Source organism: Pecten maximus, chromosome 2 (assembly GCF_902652985.1).
Source record: "Pecten maximus chromosome 2, xPecMax1.1, whole genome shotgun sequence".
In the NCBI taxonomy this organism is placed as follows: Eukaryota; Metazoa; Mollusca; class Bivalvia; order Pectinida; family Pectinidae; genus Pecten; species Pecten maximus.
The window spans coordinates 43,454,252-43,474,167 of record NC_047016.1 but is presented as its reverse complement, the minus strand read 5'-3'; the positions used below and the strand labels follow the sequence as shown (position 1 = coordinate 43,474,167).

General features: G+C 37.3%; 1 long non-coding RNA gene across 1 annotated transcript; it reads left to right on the top strand.

Annotated features, from left to right (window-relative positions):
- Positions 1-522: 522 nt before the first annotated feature.
- LOC117322175 lies at positions 523-16,544 on the top strand. The gene is made up of 3 exons (XR_004531478.1): positions 523-625; positions 905-1,110; positions 16,351-16,544. It is a non-coding gene; the product is annotated as an uncharacterized LOC117322175 (long non-coding RNA).
- Positions 16,545-19,916: the final 3,372 nt, after the last annotated feature.

Here is a 19,916-nt window from a genome sequence, read left to right as displayed (position 1 = left end):
ATTAAACGTTACATATTTTATGATATTTAAGCATTGATGTCATTTTTTTTTTTTTTTTCATCGGGGTATGAAACAAATTTTGTTTGCAAAATGTATGAATCCGCGTATTCTTACAGAAGTTTGCAAACAAAATTTGTTTCATACCCCGATGAAACTAAAAAATAATTGACATCAACGCTTATAATTAATTTTTGAAAATTATTTTCTAATTTAAAACATGTTTTATGTACAATTTTACTGGTTTTAAATGCGATTCTTTTTCTCAAATCAATACGCAACGTCAATTGTCGTATTGTGACGTCACATTTTTCGCGCCATTCTCGGAATTTCTTTCATAGAAGAATGAAAAGAATTTTTCGACCAATCACATTTGAGTATTTACCATGAAAACAAAGAAAAATTAATTATTTATGTTATACGTCTCATATTTTATGATATTTATATTATACATTACATATTTTATGATATTTGTGTTATCGATTACATATTTCATGACGTTCATGTTATTTCAGATAAAACTAGCATTGGACATGTTAAGTACTACATCAATGATGGAAAATTTGGATCATTCAGTGCGATAGATGACGACAAGAATATATTAGTAATGTCACCAGTCCATGAAAAGGTTTGTGTTCTAACCAATGTTTTGTTGTTGTTTTTTTGTTTTTTCTTGGGTTTTTTTCTTTTCTATTTTCCTCAAGACTGTTTTCATTCTAGCATACTTATCATACTCTCTTGCAAACCAACTCATTTTCGCGGCGATTAATCTCGCAAATTTTACTCATCCGCAAAATACGCGAAAATGAATCCCACGCGAAAACAAGCTTGTTTACAGTTATGTTCATAGCAAATAAAAAGTCAAAGTAACAATACCGCAATGTGTGAAGTTTTACTTTATCGCTAGGCCAGAGCGGGAAGATATAACAGTAGCATGTGGGGCCCGACATGTGCTGGGACGGATTGCCTAGCAACAGACACCTCTTTACCGCTGATGAAGGTTGACGAGTGGGTATATATCAGTTACGCAGGAGCCTATACATTCAGCCGTTCAACTAACTTCAACACGATGCCAAAGCCACAATTCTATTACTTCTGTTCACGTAATGTTTGGTAGGTACATTTCGTATTTCGTCATTTGAAACTAGTATGATATTTTCATTAAATGAAATAAAAACTATAAAAACAAATGTGATTAGCACACCTCACTACACTGGTAACCCTAAAACCTTGAATTTACTCGCGCGAGTTTGAATTTTTCAGTGAAAGTGAGCGTTTTCAACGTGGCATGAGTATTTTAAGTGTAATTGAGTATTCTCAGTGTGCCGTTTTTAAATTCAGTATGCCGTTTTTAAATTCAGAGTGCCGTGGATCGTTACGCATCAGCGCACTCGACAAGTAGTATAGGATTACCTGTACCGATCGATCGATGAAACGTCCAACACCGCGCGCGACCTCGTGTATCGTACGGTAGAAATACGTGTTCTTGCAAACGGGAAATATTACTGGAAGCAACATTTATTGCTCTCGGATTTGGACATTATTCTTTACCCCAGATCAATCGTTATCTATTGTCATTACGCCTGTAATTAATCACAACCCACCTATTCCGTTTACTTGCTCCGAGATCGACTGATATTGTCGTGATATTTGATGTACTTGTTTTCGGTAATACGGCGGTGGTGTTGTCAAAAAAATACCCATGTTATGATTTACCCCGTATAATGTGAAGTTTTCATATGAGAAAGTGTATTGAAGCAATAAACCGGTTACGTTTGACTACTGTACATCGTATTTTGTTATTTATTTATAATACTTGACCCGGGCGGGATCCATATGTAATCACTGTGTATTAACTGTGTCAATCTTCCTGTTTCAGATATCCATAACTGAGAAGTATCGCCGTTGCTGTTACGTGTTCAAGAAACCGTCAACACATGTGATGATTGATAAACATGTTTAATGATACAATTAAATTGTTATATCGCCAGTATATTGCATTTTGTTATTTATACTTACCCGGGACGTATCGGAGATGACGTACAGTAGCAAGTAAAGTATTCAACGTTTATATTAACTGTTTCAATCTTCTTTTTCAGGTATTCCATGACCCAGGTAGAATGACGTTGTTCATCATATTTTCAAGTGGGTTCGAGAATAGAAACGTACATCTCATTAATCAATAAAATAGTTATCAGCAGTATATCTATATGCAGTTATATTCATTAGCTTACCTGGAGCAGATCGACGATCCTATCCATTAACGGGTGTCTTCAGGTAAGATATATCCTATCACGACACACTGCGTTTAACAGCTATTAAAGCAAAACCCTTCCATTTGTTGTATATGTTATCAAACAATATATATACAAAGAAATAAGTGTCCAACTACTAACCCGGATATTTTGTATCCAATGTATTTAATCGTACCATGGAATTTGTAAGATGGGCGGTCGTGTCTCTTTGTCGACCTGTGTAAACCCCATGGGGACTTGTATTTAATTGTCAACGCAACACTTTTTATATAGAATATCAAGATTTGGTGTTGGCAAAAGGGATTCGGGACAACGTTTATCACAACTTTGAATTATTCGAATTTGACACAACAACCTGTTTTTAGGAAGTCGTTCCAAAGTACGAGCTTCAGTGTTGAAATAACCTTCCCAAATATAAGTACAAATAGAACAGTTACATACTTGATTTTCATTATACTCTCAAGCAGAAGAAAATTCAGACGTTTAAACATATTTCAAATATGAACCTCGAGTATTGATAGAATTTCGAACCCCCGCGCATCATGTTATGGAAGGCGGCCATTACAGAAACTATGTGTGGAATTTATGTCAATTTTCAGAGTCGCCAAAATTCACGTTCCCAACAACATTTGCCACTGAACATATCTCATATATTTCATTATATCCCCAAGCAGAAGAAAACTCATACGTTTTAAGAAATTTCAAATATGAACCTTGAGTATTGATAGAATTTCGAATCCCTGCTCATCATGTTATGGAAGGCGGCCATTACAGAAACTGTAATGTGTGGACGTAATTATCCAAATTATAGATACCGACTCGGTAATTGAGATATTGTTTTTATATATATAAACATTTGCAATAAATATATAATAGTTGTTTTTATTGCATAAATTCGAGTGCTGGATGTTTTTCGAGTGTTTTTGGTGGTCCTGAAAAGGGCCGTCATTATAGTGTAGCTATAGACGAATCAAAGCGACTGACTTCTATCTTCCTTCCATTGTTACTGCAGTATCCGCTGTTGGAGAAGGCAAATTCCATCTTATAGAGTCAGGTGTGTGCCATCCTTGCGCTGAACCGAGTCTGTGGAAGCAAGTTTGGTCCGTGCACCCAGATCATATCGTGGTGCATTTTCTTCAAAACTCAGTTAATGAGTGATAACCCGTTTGTTGTAGGTCCGATCATGACGTGGAAACATACTTGGTTAACTCTCTGGGCAATCAAAACGTCATAGATTCGAATGGTGGTTGTTTTGATTTCAGCCGATGTACTGTCCATTACATCATTCTCTCCGGCCTGGATGAAGACTGCCCGGTACTTGGACAGGTCTTTTGTCGGTGTGGGTGTGGTGCGAAAGTAATCAATGCTTTTGTTATATTATGTATATTCACATGTCTACGGATGAGCCGAAAGGCTTAAAGTAATAAAGAACTTAACTTTGGTGACATGTATTTTGATAATAACTTTGACATGTTTTTATAATATCGATATCCACGGCTATTAATTACTCAAGTAAACCAATACAGATTCGTCTGCATAATGTCTGTACAGAGAGACTGAAGTGTCATGTGATCTGTTTTATTCATGAAACCGATAATATTGTGCACAGGTGAGATACCCAGGTAAACTGGCCAATGCACAAATCATAGGCAAGTCAGGCATGACAACGACTAATTAATCAACGCCCCAGGACACCGCTAGGTCAGCAGGTCAACTGGACACTTCCCAGGTAAACAGGTATTTACGAAATTCACTGAGTTCGGTATACTGCCGCTAATTATATTCTAATTAATGCCCCGGGGATGAGGTCTTCGGTGAAAAGCTTGTGCCTGACGGGGTCAGTTAACTTTTGGTGTGTCGACCCACTTTTCGTGAGGTAGCCTACACACATGTTGTGCACATGTTTCAGTAGCAGCACTGCTGTAATGCTACGAGATCAATTCTTCTGACGATCAGGCTTATAGATATATGACCAATTGACTGTTTTATTTAATATGTTCACTGACAAAACATCGTGTGCGCTGCTTTCAGATTTTAGAATTTCAGATTATAATAGACCATCGGTCTTTGTTTGATTGATTGATGCACAGGTTTAACGGAGTAACTGAAATGGTGGCCTGCAGTATAGACGACAGTGTGGACAGTAGCAACACAGACCAGTCTGAAGATTCAAATTCAACTTCATTTATTCTCTTTTCACATATGATCTGGATACGAGGTTTAGGGTTGATGAATTTGGTGAATATTGCTGACAAGAAGTTGGAATCCAACAATATCAATTTGAGCTATTTAAATAAAATAATGTGTCATTTTAAAATACAACAGTTCTGGATATTCTGGTTTGTGAGACGATACACACATACTGTTATCTTATGCATTATAATCTATGCAAAACCCGCTTTTAGTCATGAAGGTCACTTAATTCAGAAAGTTATATTTTATATAGATTCATCATGATCTACAATAGACTAGTATCTCTTCCGTATGAAAACCAGTGTTTGAGCCTACAACTTGCTTATAATCATACAGATCTTATCCCTTATGTTACATGTCATGGTCCCAGGGATTACCGACGATTAAATGCTTGAGAAAGATATAATTTATATACGATCGTTGAAAGTGAAATTATATAAAAGTGCTTAGCAACAATTATAATAGTATTGGTCGATACTTACAGGTACATATCACAGAGACTTATTAAAACCATAATTTTAGTTCCGTTTTTTTATGTGATAAAAAACATACAATTTAGTTCATCGTGACTAATCATAATTAATACTAAAATTATTAAACTCGCAATGGGTAAAGTGTATTTTTTTCTTTTATTTCGTTTTTTTTTTTCATTTATTTATCTTTCTTTTAGTAATTGTGTAATTATCGTGAAGTGATTGAGATCCTTGTGTTTTACTTTCCATTCGTGTGTCGCAAGTCATGTCTTTTAAAACAGGAATTAGAAAAAATATACCAGCATGTTCGGAGAATTACGAATCCTCAAGTTTGGGTTGGTTAGTATACCGCTAAACAATTACCAGGTGAGAAATTACGGTCCACAAGCTTATAACACCTGTCACTGCACCACAGGTGTCTGTGATTTCTGGCGTTCAGGTTCTAATCGGCACATGCCGATAATTACTTGTGAGTTCACACGTTAGGTTTCCATGCACTTCATAAAAGTTCCGAAGATATATTTTTGGAATTCAGTGAGTTTCGTTTTTCCTACAAGCAAAACAAATTCGTATCTCAAAGGTTTGCCTATAGAATAATTAACCAAATTTGGCTCATTCACATAACCACGATGTTGAAAATTTACTCTATGAATCCTGTCTGGGATTACTAATTTTTCATGAACAAGTGTTACAACGACCCGTTGAAATAGAAAATTATTCAATTTTTAATGTTAATGACCCGTAATCATAGAAAATTAGCAAGAGGATACGCGTTGAATTTGGCCCGTTATAAAAGAAAATTAGTAAGATGTTACATGTTGTATACGGCTCGTTATAATAAACAAAATAGTAAGATGTTACATGTGATATATGGCCTGTTATAATAGAAAATTATATGTCCCTGGTTTCGGTAGCACTTTTATATGGGGATAACATATGTGTGAGTTTGTACTTATCCCGATTCATCTCATCTCAACACCTTTACCAAAAGTGGTATACAGAGAAAGAAAATACGATAACAATACAAACTATATAAAAAAATAACAGCGTTCTTCCTTTGGATTTCCTTAGATATACAGCAATTATCATCATTAAGAGTTACTTTTCTCCGTTTCACTCCGAAAGTGCCAGTCTTCTTTCACACCTGTCCAGTCACCCATTGTTAATTACATGGACACATGTGGTTACTGTTTTCTTTGAGATTATCATTTTAAACAGTGAAGTGTATCCCCTAACCGAACTTCCCACTGCGCGAGTTCTTCTAGAAGACCTGTAAAATGCATGTACCATAACCTATATGTTACCAGAAACACGGACACAAACACACATCAGTGACGACTGACCGAGTTTGGCTGGGTGGACCCGGTCAGACGCTGGAGCGGTCACCTGTACCCTATACCGTAACCTGTATGTTACACGAGTAAACACACTTACCTTTGCAGAATATCACGCCCGTATGTCTGTAAGGCCATTGTAATACATTAATGTTATAAGCAGAGTTGTTAGTTTAATTGCAAAATATCCTCTGCAGAGTTATTAATTTAATTGCAAAATATCTTCGTCCTTGTTGTATATCTTGCAACAATACACGAATCATCGTTAATCATTTCTTAATTATTAGATACAACTAATAGCGTCAATAGCTTTTAATTATTGAACATATAGACAAAGATAGAGTCAGTGTAAACAATATCCTCTAATTTTTTCACATCTGGATGCTGTATTCACGGAAAGTTTTTATCTTTTTTTTTTAATTGCTATATGATTGATTTGAAAATTTATATTTTCATTTTATTAACATTGAGAAAGAGCAATCGTTAGCGGCATGGTAACAATCACAATAGATACAAAGTACATTTGTTCATTTTGTATATAAAATCCAGCAGAAGATTTAGGCAGTGAAATGGTATACATCGTCCATATTTTCAAACTATCGCGCAATAGAATAAATTATTGATGCAACAAGAGTTATATTCATTGTACTTGATATATTTTCTGAAACGTTATCGTTCCTCAGTAAAGGTACAGTCCATATCCTGTTCAGTCTTGAAGCGATATTTGTTGTATTTTGTCTTGTCTGTATGAAAGAATAAAAGTTTACACTAAATGAAAGGTGGAAAATGCATAAAAAAAGAAAATTACACTTCTGGCACGGTGCTAGTAAATGTATATGTATGTTTCATAGAAGCTCGTACCCTAAATTGGCGGAATCGTACCTAAATTTGGCGGACTCGTACCGAGAGAAATAGGCGAAGTCGTACCCATCTTACAAAAATTATTCAAATGAAATTGACGTCCTTTTAATGAAAAATTGTATAGAATTAAATACTATATCGGTGTCCAGTTACTTTTACAAGCCAAGGAATTCGTTCATTAATATGTGGGTTTTTTTCTGCAACATACAAATTGTACTTATATCTAACATCGTGCAACATTTTATTGCAATCGGACGATTGTATATCGATGTATTTTGATACTGAATCCAGCCTTGGAGATCACTTCACTGTCCGTGGGATATGTTAATTACATAATTTCAAATCTGAAACCTGAAAAAAAATACTTACAAACACTCATTATTCATCATAACCATGAATACATACATACAATTTCTAAGTGATCAGTTAATGCATTAAAATTGAATGTAACAATCATTGAGACAAGTGATCATCTGACATGACAGATCATCTATCCGTGACTCCGCCCACCTGCGGTGTTGTCTAATTGGATTAGTTTATATAACTTTGGCGCCTGTCTACCTGTCAACTAACCCGCGTCTCCGCCTACTTGTGTTCATTGGAAGACGGTGACAGGTGACGAAATCTGTCAATAGGCGGAGTCACGTAACTAGCAAATTAAGTGTCGTGCTGTTTGTCCCACATCATCAGTTTGCTTATTTCTATTCTAATATAAAATATCCTGTTGCTATCAGAAACATAAAAAATAAAGTAAATTTAATACCAAATGTTATATTCTCCATCTTGTACTGCTGCAACAACACGTGTACAAAAATGACCGTTTGTTGCCCGAGTGAAACTACGTAATACGTACGATTTGCTTTTTGAAATATTAGTTCTATAGATTTGAGTTGTGCATTTTCATTTTTTTTTTTTTTTTTTTTTTGCATTTCGTGAAAAGAAGTCGGCCCTGAAAAGGGCCGTTTTGAGAGGTATTGGTCGTTTACTGTCGGAACAATGCGGTAGGGTAGAGTTTATCTAGATCCCAAGAAGATGGTTCTAATCACACTGGTATCAGTTCAATAAGGTCGGATACAAAATAAAATCAGCGGCCTTTTTATGTTAGATATCAGGAACTTAAGATTTTTAATTGCTCTGTCCGTGGTTACACAAATGTAGGAGTATGGTATCACGGTCCCTGCATTTACAAACGACACGAATTATCACCATTTATTTCAGTAAATATTAATCGACCTTTTTTTTATTATTTAATACGGATCTCGTGTCATGACACATAATTAGTTTACAGGCTCTTACTTTGAAATACTGCAATACAATTTGACAGGCTATATTTTTATCGGACATAAAAGGGTCTAAGAAATAATTAATATATCAAACTAGTTTTAAAGTTGTGAATTCGTCATTTTTAACGCGCGGACCCCTTGTACATTTTTTTTTACAAAAAAAAAACAAAACAACGTGCACACATGGGATTACTGATAGCAAATATATTGTTTGATAACATATACAACAAATGAAAGGGTTTTGCTTTAATAGCTGTTAAACGCAGTGTGTCGTGATAGGATATATCTTACCTGAAGACACCCGTTAATGGATAGGATCGTCGATCTGCTCCAGGTAAGCTAATGAATATAACTGCATATAGATATACTGCTGATGACTATTTTATTGATAAATGAGATGTAGGTTTCTATCCTCGAACCCACTTGAAAATATGATGAACAACGTCATTCTACCTGGGTCATGGAATACCTGAAAAAGAAGATTGAAACAGTTAATATAAACGTTGAATACTTTACTTGCTACTGTACGTCATCTCCGATACGTCCCGGGGTAAGTATAAATAACAAAATGCAATATACTGGCGATATACCAATTTAATTGTATCATTAAACATGTTTATCAATCATCACATGTGTTGACGGTTTCTTGAACAGGTAATACAGCAACGGCGATACTTCTCAGTTATGGATATCTGAAACAGGAAGATTGACACAGTTAATACACAGTGATTACATATGGATCCCGCCCGGGTCAAGTATTATAAATAAATAACAAAATACGATCTACAGTAGTCAACGTAACCGGTTTATTGCTTCAATACACTTTCTCATATGAACACTTCACATTATACGGGGTAAATCATAACATGGGTATTTTTTTGACAACACCACCGCCGTATTACCGAAAACAAGTACGTCAAATATCACGACAATATCAGTCGATCTCGGAGCAAGTAAACGGAATAGGTGGGTTGTGATTAATTACAGGCGTAATGACAATAGATAACGATTGATCTGGGGTAAAGAATAATGTCCAAATCCGAGAGCAATAAATGTTGCTTCCAGTAATATTTCCCGTTTGCAAGAACACGTATTTCTACCGTACGATACACGAGGTCGCGCGCGGTGTTGGACGTTTCATCGATCGATCGGTACAGGTAATCCTATACTACTTGTCGAGTGCGCTGATGCGTAACGATCCACGGCACTCTGAATTTAAAAACGGCATACTGAATTTAAAAACGGCACACTGAGAATACTCAATTACACTTAAAATACTCACGCCACGTTGAAAACGCTCACTTTCACTGAAAAATTTAAACTCGCGCGAGTAAATTCAAGGTTTTAGGGTTACCAGTGCTATAATAAAACCCTAAGAAAAGTGCATCATTGTTACAAAGTGTATTAAATGCTGCACACGTACACTTTTTTTTGGGGGGGGGGGGGGGGGGGTGCATAAACGAAAGGTCCATGGACCTGCTAATCAATGTTGTGACTGGGGTTGGGGTTGGGGGGGTGCATAAACAAAAGGTCCACGGACCTGCTAATCAATGTTGTGTTGACTGGGGTTGGGGGGGGGGGGGGGGGGGGGGGGGGTGCATAAACAAAAGGTCCATGGACCTGCTAATCAATGTTGTGTTAACTCTTGGCCTTTCCAACCAAACAATTTGTTTGAGTTTTTAAACGATGTTTTAAACGACGGTATTTTTATAAACAGTCTAGGTCAAAGTCATTTTACATTTTACACAAAACTCTCACGGATTACATCACTGAAGCCTGCCACTTAAACATCACTATTCTGTAGCTACGAAGTTTGGTTCATAAGTCGTGTGAGGGTTTTAACGAAAGTGAGACTGTGACATTGAATATAAGTCAAGGTCTTGCTTTTATTACAAACTTCGATTTATCTATATTTATAAAGAATATCCAAATCGATATGCTACAGTTGCACCGATAAATAATATGCAGGTTGCACCGCTGTGTATACCACGATGTATACAATAGGTGTCTGTTTTGTCGGGAAACTTTATATGTTTATAGTTGTAAAAGAAATATTGTTTTGATTGTGGTCGTCAAAATAGAAAAACGAAACTAATTCATTATTTACCCCGGAATTAGTGATACTAGGAACAGACTCTGCAAATACTGAATTACTAACGTGATAAATTCATTAACAGTATTTTAATTTGGAATAGAGTTCTAAAGCATCGTGATCTGAATATGGTAGCAGTGTACAGTAAAAATGCCCAATTCTGAAAAATATGGCACGTTTTAGATACGTAAACATTGCCAGTTAACCCTACATGTTATCTCTAATTAAGTATATATATCTGTAATTTATACAACATTTGTAATTTCAATACAGCTCTGAAGGATAAGTAAATTTATTTTTTCTGTTTTTCATATCTGTGAATACCATGGTAACAACTTAAAAATTGCAAAATATTGATATTTGACCCAAAATTTTCTGAAACCTATTTGAAATTGAATATGTCTATCCCAAAGAAAGAATTAATCTTGTTTTGACATATGTTGTACATTAAGTTTTCCCACAATCTTACCTTGATTATGAGCCTCCATGTTTCGCTGTAGTAAACACACTTTCGGAAAATCCGGAAATTTAAAATCTGGAACCAATTTATTTATTTCAGTTTTAATATATTTGAAGCCTGTATGTACTTCATCATATGAATATACCAATTATAGTGTATGTGGTGTCTTTACCGGAGGAACAGAATAACACAACTGTATATTCAATGGCGGCAACTTAGAACTATTTATTTCCATAAAACATATCGCTACGCCAGGCGAGACTAAATGGGATCCGGACACTTATATAGTTCCGGAATGAATACACTACATATCCTCCCTCCTAATTATGAAGTTATAACAACAATTACTAATATTGACAAGATCACTTGGACATCATTTAACTAATGCATCAATGTTGATACATACAAGAGCCATGTCTCTGTTTAAATTGTCCTTCACAATAAAATTCACTCAAGCCTATTGTAGACTTGTTTTCACTTTCAAGACTAGCATCATTTTGTCCAATCATTGCAAAATTCTATAAAAACCTATAGTAGTATTTGACTGTTTTAGATATAATCAGCGAATACACATTTAAACACTTATAACTGTGAACTGTAACTTGTAGCTGTAACAACTAACTCAACATAACACATCTGCTTGATGTTCTATCAATACAAACTTGTTATTTAACAAAAATTTTGGAACCGACATGGTTCCTATGATACACACAGGGATTATTGTGCCCCTGACACAGTGTGTTCATAGAAATTACTAGAAATATCTGCGAACACTCAAAACAGAAAACTAGGTCGTAACAAAGTCTTGAAGCTTCTTTGGTGGAACGATGTTGCGACGTGGATAACGCCGCTTCGGCGTCAACATATTCTCTGGCGTCGGACAAGGCTCAATGACAGGAGACGGTGAACTGACTTCACTTGACGACTCTTGACACATTGTTGATGGTACTGACGACACACTGTTGTCGATGACTCTTGACTTGTTACTGACTGTATTTTCCAGTAAGACTGTTGGAGAGTTGGGTGTAACATCTCCTTTAACAGGTAAGTTGACTTCTGATGGTTTCTCGACCACCTCTGTAGCACGAAGCTGATCCAAATGTCTACGCCAAAATACACCTGGTGCAATTTCAACTTTGTACGAGACCGGGCCCGTCTTCTCTGCAACTTTGCCATAAATCCATTTCTGTGAACCACGATAGTCACGTATAGATACCGGCTCTCCAACAGAGAATGATCTACAAGGAACCTGTCGCTTGGATTCTTGTTTCCAGCGGTGTTCATCAACGCGTCGTCTTATATCCGGTTTGATCAAATCAAGCCGCGACGGTAAGTTACGTCCAATGAAGAGCTTTGCTGGGGTCTCATTCGTGGTCATATGTTTACTGTTTCTATATGCCAATAGAAAGTTGGCCAGCCTTTTCTGTACTGAACCAGAGTCCTTCTTGCTTGCTTTCATTGCACCTTTGAAAGACTGGACAAAACGCTCCGCGAGACCGTTAGTGCTTGGATGATATGGAGCTGATGTTGTGTGTTTAATTCCATTACACCTCATGAAATTGGAAAAATGTTCCGATACGAACTGGGGGCCATTATCGCTCACTACCTGAGCTGGGACTCCGTTTCTGCTGAATATCTCTCGCATCACCTCCACAGTTTTCTCTGCTGTGGTCGTTTTCATCGGAACCACTTCAGGCCATTTTGAATGGGCATCGACTGCCACAAAAAACATCATGTCGAGGAATGGGCCTGCAAAATCTATATGAATACGCTGCCAGGGAATGGACGGCCATTCCCATGGGTGAATAGGTGCGGCGGGTGGCGCATGCTTGACCTCCTGGCATCCTGTACAAGATTTACAAGCGTGTTCAATGTCTGTGTCAATGCCCGGCCACCAGACATAGCTTCTTGCTAAGCCTTTCATCTTTACCACGCCGACATGTCCTTCATGTAACTCGTCTAGCACTCTTTGCCCGAGTGCACTGGGGACAATAACACGTATACCCCAAAACAGACAGTTCTGATGAATGCTTATTTCCAGACGCTTGTTGTAGAATATGCCTAAGCATTTATCTTCACCCTCGATCCACCCTCGCTGTACAGTGGTGTACACTTTTGACAGGGTTGGGTCTTTTAAAGTTTCTCGTGAGATTTCCTTGCTAGTTACCGGGAGAGTGTCCATATGAGACACTATGAACGTCTCGACAGTTTCTCCTTCTGTCTCCTTCTTAGAGACCAAGGGTAATCGCGACAAACAATCTGCATTTGCATGTCTTGTTGTACTCTTGTACTTGATGTCATATTGGAATCCTGCCAAAAATAGGGCATAGCGTTGAAGTCTAGCTGCAGTTGTCATTGGGATCCCCTTCTCTGGGTGAAATATAGACGTCAACGGCTGATGATCCGTCAGTAAAATGAACAGACGCCCATACAGATACTGGTAGAATTTCTTCACTCCCCAAACTATCCCAAGTGCCTCTTTGTCTATTTGAGAATAATTGCGTTCCGATTTTGAGAGAGAACGCGACGCAAAGGCTATTGGCCTTTCAGATCCATCCTCCATCATGTGCGATAGCACAGCGCCCAAACCATAGGGAGATGCGTCTGTCGCTAGCTGTACCTTTTTCGAAGGGTCAAAATGAGTCAGTACTTGCTCAGATGCCACGACTTCCTTCACACGTCGGAATGCTGCGTCACACTCCTTAGACCATACCCACTTCCGGTCGGCCTCTAGTAGCTGGTTGAGAGGGTTTACAATCGATGACAAGTTCTGAATGAACTTAGCATAATAGTTCACAAGTCCAAGGAAAGACTTGAGTTGACTTACATTTTCTGGGCAGGGTGCTTTTACCACAGCTTCCACCTTACTAGGCGTCTTGTGCAGGCCATCTTTGTCGATGGTATGTCCACAAAATTCAATGGAGTCTTTGAAGAACTCGCATTTGTCCTTATTTACACGTAACCCGTAACGGTCCAACCGCTGAAGTACAGTTTCAAGATTTTCCAGATGTTCCTCATCAGTCGTGCCTGTAACGATCATGTCGTCGAGAATGCATTGTACGCGTGGCACGCCTTGTAAAACTTGATCAATGGACCTTTGCCATATTGCTGGAGCAGATGATATACCGAATACTAGTCGGTTATACCGAAATAAGCCACGGTGTGTGTTGATTGTCAGGTAAGGTTGGTCCTCTTCGCGTACAACCATTTGTAGATAGGCATTTTTTAGATCTATCTTCGTGAAATGTTGACCTCCAGCAAGTGTGGCGAAGATGTCATCGATCCTTGGTAAGGGATACTGGTCGACGTCAAGAACTTGGTTAACCGTGACCTTGAAATCACCGCATATGCGTATGCTGCCGTCCCGCTTTGGAATAGGAACTATGGGTGTGGCCCATTCTGAATGTTCAACTTTGGTCAAAATGCCCGCTTCGACCAGTCGGTTGAGCTCCGCGTCAACTTTTTCCTTCAAGGCGAAAGGAACAGTACGCGCTTTACAGAATTTTGGGTTAGCACCTTCCTTTACCTTTATTCTGGCAGTAATGTCCTTCAGGGTACCAAGCTCATCCTTGAACACTTCTGGATATTTCTCAAGCTGTTGAGCTACACTAAGTGTTTGTTTCGAACCACTTGTAACCGTAACTGTCTTAATTTCATGCCAGTTCAGTTTTATACTGCGTAGCCAGTCTCTCCCAAACAAGGGAGGTCCTCCATGTTTCACCACGAACAATTCCAGACGTTTATGTTGACTGTTTAATCCAACTTGTACTTCAAAAACACCAAGTGGGCTCAGTTTTTCTCCAGAATATGTTTTAAGTGTCACTTTTGTTTCTCTAATATCACTCTTTCTCTTAGAGAAGTACCGGTCAAATGTTGATTGACTTATAATTGACACAGCTGACCCAGTGTCCAACTCCATGGCCAATTCAACATCATCAACCATAGGGTGTAACCAAATGGCATCAGAACCGCCAGATTCTCCTGAACGGCTCGAAATGTCAAATATCTCTAGTGAGCTGATCATCTCTGGTTCAGACCCACTGTCATCTTGAACTCTGTGTACTGGAGCACCCTTCTTCCATGGTTTACCAGACAAGCACGCTTTCTTTATATGTCCCTTTTTATTGCACTTATGACAAATGGCGTCTTTGAAATGGCAATCGTTGGGGTGGTGTGTGCCTTTACAACGATAACAAACCTTATTCTTGTCATGCTTGTTGGGAAATGAAGGTTTCTTGGTAGTTTGCTGTTGTACTTTCTCTTTCCGTATCTTATGTACTGGAGTCTTCACGTGTTGTCTCTGTAGCTCTACCGCATCCTTCGTGGCTGTTTCAAAGGCTATAGCGACCTCTAGTGCCTTCTGGTAAGTTAAATCAGATTCGGTTAATAACTTTTTCTGTATATGTTCTGCCTTCAACCCACAAACTAGTCTGTCTCTCAATGTATCATTGAGTGTGTCTCCGAATGTACAATTCTCGCTCAGTTTCCTAAGGGCTGCATTATAATCCCTAATTGACTCTCCCTCACGTTGATCCCGTTTGTGAAACCGGTAACGTTCAGCTATTACAAGCGGTTTCGGCGAGTAATGGTCTTGCAAAATTTTCGTCAAAACTGGGTATGTTTTGGTTGCCGGTAAATCTGGCGCGGTCAAATCACGCAGAAGTCCGTATGTCCTTCCGCCAATCAGACTGAGGAGAGCGGGGACTTGTTTTTCTTCTTTTATTGTATTAGCAATAAAATATTGGTCTAGCCGTTCTTTATAGGCTTCCCATCGTTCCATACTCTCATCGAAAGTGTCAATTCTGCCAACTTTACCCGTCATACTGGTTTATATTGATGTTGGGGAAATTCACAATTATCCGCACCGATACACGTGGTTTGAACAACGAAATCGACCCAGAACAAAAATACCTTCTACCAGGGGTCTCCTGCAAAATTGCGATGTCTAGATTACTTGATTATCTTATAAACAAGTCTCTTGTCCCATCTTACGTTTCCTGGATGGATTCAGACATCCTCGTCGCCAATATGTGGTGTCTTTACCGGAGGAACAGAATAACACAACTGTATATTCAATGGCGGCAACTTAGAACTATTTATTTCCATAAAACATATCGCTACGCCAGGCGAGACTAAATGGGATCCGGACACTTATATAGTTCCGGAATGAATACACTACAGTGTACATTTATGTTTTCATTATATATGTATATCATAATGCAGGAGTTATTTGCTAAACAAAAAAATCAGTCTTTCTGTGGTGTGCTACCTATAAAATCATGTATGCGTCCTATAAACCAGAAACATTATTAACATATGTTGTAGGATATAAACTGCCATGATGGTGACTTCAAACTGAGCTTTCAGTGTATATCTTTAATGAATTGTTCCGTTTATTCTAGGCGTATGATCACCGACAAGGTTCCCTGTGTTTGACTGGTGGCGTGGTAAAGAAGGTTCATACTGCCCAGCTCGCATGTCATTGTGGTATAATCAATATCGCTACCGACTAGCTCGCTAATCATGGAGGGATAACTATTGAAATATGAACTCCTAGCTCACTGATCATTAGAGATAACTACTATTGGTATACCCAGCTCGCTAGTCATTGACGACAACTACTATTGGTATACCCAGCGCGCTAGTTACTGACGATAACTACTATTGGTATACCCAGCTCGCTAGTCATTAGGAATAGCTACTATTGGTATACCTAGCTCGCTAGTCATTAGGAATAGCTACTATTGGTATACCCAGCTCGCTAGTCATTGGGGATAACTACTATTGGTATACCCAGCTCACTGAGTATAACTACTATTGGTATACCCAGCTCGCTAGTCATTGGGGATAACTACTATTGGTATACCCAGCTCGCTAGTCATTAGGAATAGCTACTATTGGTATACCCAGCTCGCTAGTCATTGGGGATAACTACTATTGGTATACCTAGCTCGCTAGTCATTAGGAATAGCTACTATTGGTATGCCTAGCTCGCTAATCATTTGGGGAATAACTATTGATAACACCATGCTCGCTAGTCATGGATCAATAAAGTTTAGCACGAAAGTTGAAAGCAAAATTATTTCCAGCAACTATTAGACTACACTTTCCCTCGTCAATATCCGCTATGTAAATTAACCGAAATAAGATATAACCGTTGACGAATGTTAAAGATGTATACAATCTATTTCTGGGCGAGGTAGCCAATCGTAGCTGAGCCAATAATCATTATTACTTTATCTTTCTGGTGCGGTAGCCAATGGGAACAAAGCCAATAATTTAATGGGAGCCGAGTCAATAATATTCCGATGAGGTAGCCAATCGGAGCTGAGCCAATAATCATTATTACTTTATCTTTCTGGTGCGGTAGCCAATGGGAACAAAGCCAATAATTTAATGGGAGCCGAGTCAATAATATTCTGGTGAGGTAGCCAATGGGAGCTGAGCTAATAATTTCATTACTATATCTTTCTGGTGAGGTAGCTACTGGGAGCTGAGTCAATAATTTCATTACTATGTTTTTCTGGTGAGGTAGCTAGTGGGAGCTGAGTCAATAATTATTATTACTATATCTTTCTGGTGAGGTAGGCAATGGGAGCCGAGTCAATAATCAATATTACTATATCTTTCTGGCGAGGTAGTCAATGGGACTGAGTCAATAATTATTATTACAATATCTTTCTAGTGAGGTAGGGAATGGGAGCTGAGTCAATAATTATTATTACTATATCTTTGTGGTGAGGTAGTCAATGGGACTGAGTCAATAATTATTATTACTATATCTTTCTGGTGAGGTAGTCAATGGGACTGAGTCAATAATTATTATTACTATATCTTTCTGGTGAGGTAGTCAATGGGAGCTAAGTCAATAATTATTATTTCAATATCTTTCTGGTGAGGTAGGGAATGGGACTGAGTCAATAATTATTATTACAGACTCTTTCTGGTGAGGTAGTCGATGTGACCGAGTCAATAATTATTATTACTATATCTTTCTGGTGAGGCAGTCAATGGGACCTAGTCAATATTTAATATTACTATATCTTTCTGGTGAGGTAGGGAATGGGAGTTGAGTCAATAATTATTATTACTATATCTTTCTGGTGAGGTAGTCAATGGGACCTAGTCAATATTTAATATTACTATATCTTTCTGGTGAGGTAGTCAATGGGAGCTGAGTCAATAATTAATATTACTATATCTTTCTGGTGAGGTAGTCAATGGGAGCTGAGTCAATAATTAATTTTACAATATCTTTTTGGTGAGGTAGTCAATGGGAGCTGAGTCAATAATTATTATTACAATATCTTTCTGGTGAGGTAGACAATGGGAGCTGAGTCAATAATTATTATTACAATATCTTTCTGGTGAGGTAGTCGATGGGAGCTGAGTCAATAATTAATATTACTGTATCTTTCTGGTGAGGCAGTCAATGGGAGCTGAGTCAATAATTAATATTACAATATCTTTCTGGTGAGGTAGTCAATGGGACTGAGTCAATAATTATAATTACAATATCTTTTTGGTGAGGTAGTAAATGGGAGCTGAGTCAATAATTATTATTACAATATCTTTCTGGTGAGGTAGTTAATGGGAGCTGAGTCAATAATTAATATTACTACATATCTTTCTGGTGAGGTAGTCAATGGGAGCTGAGTCAATAATTATTATTACTATATCTTTGTGGTGAGGTAGTCAATGGGACTGAGTCAATAATTATTATTACTATATCTTTCTGGTGAGGTAGTCAATGGGACTGAGTCAAGAATTAATATTACTGTATCTTTCAATATCTGCTGTATCGTTATAGTCCTATGAATCTTGCAAATCAATGTTCATGTTACAGCCAATAATCAACGATAAAAATAAAACAGAATTGTAATAACTTTATTTTAACTTTATTTTGACATACTGGTGATACTTTAAAAGACAATGTAACAAACATCACGGTACACAGATATGTGATCTAGCCATCATCTGACAAAACATGTTTATAAGGTAAGACGTATTGCCATTTAATTGAGTGATTGCATAAAATAAGCATTTTCAAATATACATTAAAAACGTATAAAACTACTGCATATATACAAATATACGATTTGTAATCCTAAGAAATCAAGTATATAATTATATTTCCATGTGAAGTTGATTTGAAAATGTTATTCCAGGAAAAGGTATGGAAAAATAATGAGCTATCTAGTTCTCTAATACCTACATGTAACTTAAAGTCGATTACTTTTAAATAACTTCAAAATTGAATATTTTTCTCCGTAACTATCAAATAAAATAGAAATCAGTTTAAATTTTAGTTTCTATTAATTGTTTTTATCTACTGGTACCCTATACTAAATGTCTACATATGACGATCAATCACAATTTTATTCGGTGGGATTACAATTCAATTTTGATTAAATATAGTAAAGTAATGGTAGGTCACATACATGTATTATACATATGCCATATACAAACTTACAAATAACAATGCGATTTTAATATGCACGTATCTCAAAATGTATAGAAACTATCCAATGTGAGCACTGTTTAACTTAGAAAAACTTACAACACGAAGAACACTCAAACACATGCAGCCAATACAGAAAACTATTTCCCGAATTTGACAAGAGATACAAACTTACACAAGGTTTATAATCAGTCATACCGACATTATCAGGGTAGTCTGGTAAATATTGAAGAAATGGACATTATCCGCAGAAGTTGTGTTTCTGTTTAGGTTATCCTTAATTGTTTTCTGTAGTTACCAGGTTTGCCTAACCTTGTTTACCCATTACTGCCATTAGAGGGTACGTTAAATGATTGGGATTTCCTTTCAATGACGCATTATCGGTATAATATCAATTACATTCGAGTTAATTCCAAATCTATCAAAACTTCACAATATGAGGAATGATGGGACAGTATTAGATTGGTCTTATGAGGACAGGGAATGATGGGACAGTATTAGATTGGT